This window comes from Polyodon spathula, chromosome 24 (assembly GCF_017654505.1).
Source record: "Polyodon spathula isolate WHYD16114869_AA chromosome 24, ASM1765450v1, whole genome shotgun sequence".
NCBI classification, from domain to species: domain Eukaryota; kingdom Metazoa; phylum Chordata; class Actinopteri; order Acipenseriformes; family Polyodontidae; genus Polyodon; species Polyodon spathula.
This window is the reverse complement of record NC_054557.1, coordinates 2,399,365-2,406,715: the sequence shown is the minus strand read 5'-3', so window position 1 is coordinate 2,406,715 and position 7,351 is coordinate 2,399,365.

The following is a 7,351-nucleotide window of genomic DNA, read 5'->3' as shown; positions in this document are numbered from 1 at the left end:
AAACAAAATCAAATAAACAAACAAAACCTAACCCTTTCTTGGGTCCTAAACTAAACACTTATTTTTCCCACCAAACTAAACAAGGGCAGGCTAATTCTGCTTACCCTGAAACAAACTTTTTCCATTCAATTTTAAAGTCCTCTGTTACCGCAGCGTTTGGTCTCTTCTCTTTGTTCTCCCCTCCCCTACCATCTCAACTCTACCAGCTTTAACTGCTAGATCATTAGCTAATTAAACAATTAAGACCAACTGATGATCACTCCTCACTTAGGTATGCTCCCCAGGCTCTTAAAGCCTTCAGATATCCTTTCTAACATAATACCTTTTTTTCAACAAAACATAAACCCAAGTCTGTGATTTAACCTAATACATACATCTGTGGGAACCAATTTACATTAATTTATTAACTATAATTTTACTTTTAAACACATTACATTATTTCACAGTTTGTTTACTAGCCAGTTGGTTTATGTTGTCTTCACATTTTATTAGTTTAGTTAAACCATCACCACAACCGTTACCCAGATGGAGTGTGCATTCATTACAGCCACGGCCTCACAGCTGACCAATTTTGCTCCGGAATGTACACTCCATCACAATATATATATTTTGTTTGTTGGCCAGGGAAACCCTGATACTTTGGAAGATTTTGTGGTCGAGAGGCAAATAGCTGCAGAACATTTGTGTCAACCACACCCATACACATCAAAGTGGGACAATTGGCCACCCCCCAGCCCGAGGAGCTGGGGTAGCAGGAGTACCGGTAAGACTTATACTGGGAAAGAAGGCATGGAAGAACGACCAAAGGTTGTGAAGGGACTGGGTACCAGTAATAATAGTATTTCCAGCACTGATCGGGAGAAAACATATAAGGGTATAAATGTTTTAAATGTAATAAATTTGGTCACATAGCTAATGAAATCGAGCCCATGGAATGCAATATTGGGAATTATTGTGGGTGGACACAGCTTGTTAATACGGTTGAAAGAGTGCGTGCTTTTATGGTACCAGTGGGAGTAAATGAGAAACTGGCAAAGGCTCTCACTGATTCAGGAAGTGCAGTGACTCTGGTTTCTGAAAAATTAGTGAAACCATCAAAATTAGACCACAGTTGTAAAACTTAAATTACCTGTGTTCACAGAGACACAAATTACTACCCGGACAGTAGACGCTGAAATTACAAATCAAGTATACAAAATGCATGTAGGTGTCCTCTCTAATCTCCCTCACGATGTCATACTGGGGCGTGACTTTACAGCTTTTGAAATGCTGGTTGAAATTAAAGGGCAATTGAATGTCTCTATACATGGAACAGGGCGAAATGACCCCAACAGAGCGCCTGGGTGAGCTTTTCCCAGTCACTGAGTTTGATTTGTTCTCTGAGTGTAAAAAAAGAAGAAAAACCTAAAGAGAAAGCAGACAGGACAAGATAAGGGGAATCAGACAAAAAGTTATGACATTTTAATGGGAGACGGAAAGTATGTTAAAATTGCAGCAACCCAGTAAAAAATAAATGCAATTTTAACGTGTGTTTTATGTGTACATACAACTCAACAGATACTAAATGATCTCAAAGAATATCTTGGTATCCCTGAATTGATCATTTGTACATCTATAGAAATCTGGAAACAACTTTAATGTGCAAACTGACCCTTAAGTGCAGTTGTAACCTGAATATTGTTCATATACTATGGTGGCTGCCAAGGCCAGTACTGCAGTTGTTTGGTTAGGATTTAGCGTTGCTATAAAGCTGAATGTCTGACCCTGACAAGGGGAGCCTCTTATCAAACACCAGTGAAGTACCATTACAACACAACCTATCAAAAGAACACCTGTGAAGACCCCTTGGGCAGGATTTTCAAATACCAGTGTTATTGTATCGAGCTCATGGTATTTTTTGGTAATAACTTTACATTTCGTGCAAATAATGGTATATCAGTTTAGCAATACAACAAACGTTCCATAAGGTTACAAATGGTTAAGAAAAGTGAATAAATCTCCTTCATAACCAGTATAGAAAAGGCTCAAATATTTTCATAACCTCAAATATTGAATTATCTAGGTTGTCTGTAAGAAATTAACTCTGGTCCTGTATACACACTCTCTGTATTGTCAGCTGCGGTCTGTTAAATTTCTGTTCCAAGGTGAGTTATGTGTGTATTAAGTTATATAAAACCCTCCTTTTCTAAGTGCAAATTAATTTCTGATAAATTAGGACAATTAACACTGATTTGCTTTTAAATTCCCATGCAAACAAAATAAATAATTGCAAGAAGCACTGCTTGTTGAGATATTAACATTATTTTGTAAATCAGCATTTCGGGAACTCACATTAGGACAATTATTGAATAACAAAACAGGCATAACGACCGCATGAAAATGCCAAAATCAATGCTTCATACTGACTTCATGATTAACACTGGAGTTATCATTTATGACTTTTTGAAAATCCTGCCCCTTACATCATAAAGAAAAAAATATAACAACAAACATTGATTTACGTAGTTTATTTGCAATACAATTCTAATTCTCATACATTTACATACACATATTGTATTTGTTTTTTTTCAAAAGTATTTAAATGTTTCATTTTCATACACAAAATCACAACAGGCAAGACAGACAGCATGACTGCAGTAACACAGCACACTCTGGAAGTGTGAAGAGCAAAAGAAACAAGCTTTCTACAAAACCACTACAGGAACCATTCCAAACTGCTTAAAATGGATACACATTCGTTTTCAATGGCATATTCTTTCTTTTAAACCCTTTCAGGTTTGAAATGTGTATTTTGGTTGTATTTGGCCAAGCCTCAGATAACTCATCCAGGGAATCATTAGTACTGTGTGTTCACACACAGACCTGCTCTCTGCTGTTGTACTGTGTCTTTTATTATTACACTTTCTTTCTCTTTTGTTGCTATACCCGTTAAGCCATTCAGACCAAAATTAATTTGTTTTTCAAAGTAAAATAAAAACGTATATATATATATATATATATATATATATATATATATATATATATATATATAGGTCAGAAAAAATACTAGATTCCCCCCATTCAGTTTGTCATGGAATTTAGAATGTAGTGATGTGTAGTGATTTATTCAGTGTGAAGTCTTCTTTCTTTAGCATGTGTTGTTCTTGCGCAGCCAAGCAACTGCTGAATCAACAGCTGTGTGTAGAGCACGGAGTCCACCCGGGAAACTTGTCAGCGGGCAGTCCTCCACAACGTGAAGCATTGTCTGTTTCTGCCCACATGAGCAGAGTGGGCTGTCTACGAGGCCGCAGTCATAAAGACACGCTGCACACTGACCGTGACCAGTACGATAGCGATTGAGTAAAGTCCAATCTTGTCGTGGCAGGTCAAAGCCGGGCGGGCGGTCTGTTGGGTCGGCAATGAGGAATTGGTTGCGAGTGTTGCTCTGGAACCACTCCTTTTGCGATTGGGTTGTTGATGACCAATCAGGGTCAGGAAGTGACAGCCAGACTGGGCGTTTAGATTCCAGACGCACCTTTGGTGGATGGAGGATAAAGTCATGCAATGGTAGTGCCGAGTTATCCTGGATCTTGTTGACGATTTTGACCACTGCTTCCTTGTGCCGAATGTGTGGAGGTGTGATGTTACTCAGCACCGGTAGCCACTGGACCGGAGTTGAGCAAAAAGTGCTGGAGATGGTCCGCATTGCAGAGTTCAGCTGAGTGTCAATTTTCTTTTCATGCGAACAGCGACACCAGACTGGGGCACAGTACTCAGCTTTTGAGTAGAAGAGAGCAAGGGCTGTGGACCGGAGGACCGGTGTTCGTGCTCCCCATGATATGCCGGCCAACATACTCAGCAAGTTGTTTCGTGCGCGGACTTTCACGGCTGTCTTTATCAGGTGGTTGTGGAATGTCAGTGAACGATCCAGGATAACACCGAGGTAAATTGGGCTGTGATCGCACTTAAGCCGTTTACCATCTAGGACTACATTCAGTTCCTGTGAAGCACTTACATTGTGCAGGTGAAAAACTGCTGGGGTAGTTTTTGTGATGCTTGGTTGGAGTCGCTACTTTTTGCAGTAGTCGGATAAGATTTCCATATCGGCACAGCAGATGTCGTCCGCATACATGAACTTGCTGGATCTTGTACGAGGAAGGTCCGAGACATACACGTTGAAGAGAGTGAGTGTGAGAACAGATCGTTGTGGGAGACCATTCTGCTGAATCCGCCACCTGCTCACTTCTTCACCCATGTGTACTCGTATTCTCAGGTCTCGCAGCAGGAACTCCACGACACCTGGAACCCAAGCTGGCAAGGATTTTGCCAGCTTTAACAAGAGGGCTGTGTGCCAGACAGTGTTGTACGCTGCAGTTAAATCCAGGAAAACGGCGCTGGTTTTAAAGTTCTGCTGGAAGCCGTTTTCGATGAAGGTAGCTAGAGCCAGGATGTGATCACATGTACTTCTTCCTGCTCTGAAACCTGCTTGTTCAATTGGTAGCATTCGCTCAACGTCTGGGGTGATGCATTTAAGGATCACCCACTCCAGGACCTTGTAGCATACTGAAAGTAGTGATATAGGTCTGTATCTTGCTGCGACGCGAGGGTCTTTACCCGGTTTCAGGATAGCGATGACTTTTGAGCATCGACAAACTCGTGGCATGCGGCGCTCTGACAGGACACGCGTTAGAAACCCAGCCAGCCATGACCTTACCCGTGGTCCTAAATGCTTCAGGAATTCTGGGGGGATGTTGTCATAGCCCATGGCGGTTCCAGATTTCATTCTGTTCAGCACTTCTGCCAATTCAGCAGGTGTGACTGGATTAACTGTGATCTGACCACTATTCCTTCGGTGGAGTTGGCGCCACTCGTCTCTTACACGCCTCTTCCTTTGTTTCTCGAGAGGTGCTTTGCCAATCTCTATCAGGTTAGTGGCCACCTGATTTGCTCTTACTCCTGGGCAGCTACATGAAAGAGGTTTCTGGGATGCACCAAGTTGGTGGATCAAGTTTCATGCCTTCCTGCTTGAGTGGGTGAAATCGAGGTTACTTGTCGATTCCTCCCAGCGCGCTGTTCTGGCTGCAACCAATGATTCCAACAATTGGTCCGCAATCTCTGGGTCTCCTGAATCATCGTACTCTTTCAACAGAGCCTCACATTCATCGTCCAGGCATGGGATGTACACCTGTCTTCGGCCTCTTGGAACTGATGACGTTGCTGCTTTGAAGATTGCTTGACGGAAGCGGTTATATGCCTCTTCAACCGGAATGATGCGAAGTGGAATCGTTGGAATGCTGCGGTCGGCTATCTCGCTAAACTTCTCCCAGTCTGCCTTTCTGAAGTTCCAACGAGGCTTGTTTGAGCTGCGGATTGTTGGTAGGCGCAGACCAATATGTATCAGTGATGTGAAGTGACTCATTAGTATGGAAGCCATGGTATAAGCCATGGTAGACACACGTCATGTGATGCTGTTTAACCAATCAGAGGTGGTTATTTTTCCAAGCCGTGTTTATATATATATAGTTCCTATAGAAAGTCTACACTCCCTTTCAAAATTTTCACCTTTTGTTGCCTTATAGCATGGAATTAAAATGCATTATTTTTTTTCTCATTTATCAACACATCCTACCCCACAACTTCCAGGTGAAAATAATATTCTAGAAATTTGTAGAAAATGAATTAAAAATAAAAACTGAAATAGCTTGGTTGGATAAGCATGGTGGTGGCAGCATCATGTTATGCGGATGTTTCTCATTGGCAGGGACTGGGGCACTTGTCAGGATAGAAGGGAAATGAACGGAGAAAAGTACAGAGAAGTCCCTGAAGAAAACTTGCTGCCCTCTGCAAGAAATCTGAAATTGAGATGGAAGTTCACCTTTCAGCATGACAACGACCCAAAGCACACAGCCAAAGCTACACTGGAGTGGCTAAGGAACAACAAGGTAAATATCCTCGAGTGGCCCAGTCAGAGTCCCGACCTAAATCCAATTGAAAATTTGTGAAAATTGAAAAAAGATTGCTGCATCCCTCCCCAAGGAACTTGACAGAGCTTGAACAGTTTTGTAAAGAAGAATGGTCAAATATTGCCAAATCTAGGTGTGCTAAGTTGGTAGAGACCTATCCCAACAGACTCACAGCTGTAATTGCTGTCAAAAGTGTTTCCACCAAATATTAACTCAGGGGGTGGAGACTTATCCAATTATGATATTTCAGTTTTGGATTTTTAATATCTAACTTTTTTCTCAATAAAATCTTTTTTCCCCTTAACAGTGTGGAGTATGTTGTGCAGAGAAGAGGAAAACAATCCTTTAAAACTCTGAGGCATTGACACAACAAAATGTGTGTGTAAATTTTAGACTAACTGATTGTATATAATATATATATAATATATATATATATTATATATATCTATATATATATATATATATATCCTATGCGATAAATATCGATAAATATCTAAAATCTATGCTCCGAACATATGAACTACATCTTTAATTATTGTATAGGAACTTGTTACTGAGTATCTCAACCTTCATATATTTTAACTTCAGGTTTATTATACAAAATGCATTTTTAATATACATATATGTATTTCTAAAAAAGTATCAGTGAGAGCTAGGTTTGCATCCTCAGCTCATGATTGCACACATTGAAGTAAACTGACACAGTGTTCTGCTCTGCTGTAGTAAATGCAGTAGTTATCCATACAATGTTCTTTAATCGTCAAAAATAAAGAATATAAAACAATTAAATTATCAAATAATTAACGCTTATATAATATATTGCAGATTATTACTTTATTATAACAATTGTGTGTGTAACAGGATAGTGTCAGGAATGATACTCAGAAACCAGAAAGCTGCAGTTTAAAGTGCTGGTGTGCTCGTTATTAACAAACAATTATTCTATTCCGAGCTATATCAATAAACATATGTTTGATATCACTAATAGTGTTTATCAGTTTCATATTTTTTACACTTCATTATGTTGTCTAATAACCCATTTTTAACTTTCGTGCTTTCGCCATTTAATATAGCAAACTCACATAGTCTTGAACAGGAAAAAGTCAATTTAACAAGATCATAAAACAAAAATGAACACAAAATGATTAAAAAATTATTTTACATGATTAAAAACATATTTATTTCAGGATGTATTAGACTAAAGCCTGTCCTCTGTGTAGAGAGAAAAAATGAAGTGTCTTTAAATAAATGATAAATTATTAATTTAAACCTTTTGTGTACATCCAAAAAAAAAATGTAATTAATTTTAATTTTTGTACACTGCAGGTGTACCTCCTTTCAAACCTGTAACACTGTGACAGGGAACAAATGAATCCTAGTCAACAATCTCCCTCCCGACCTGTGAGGGT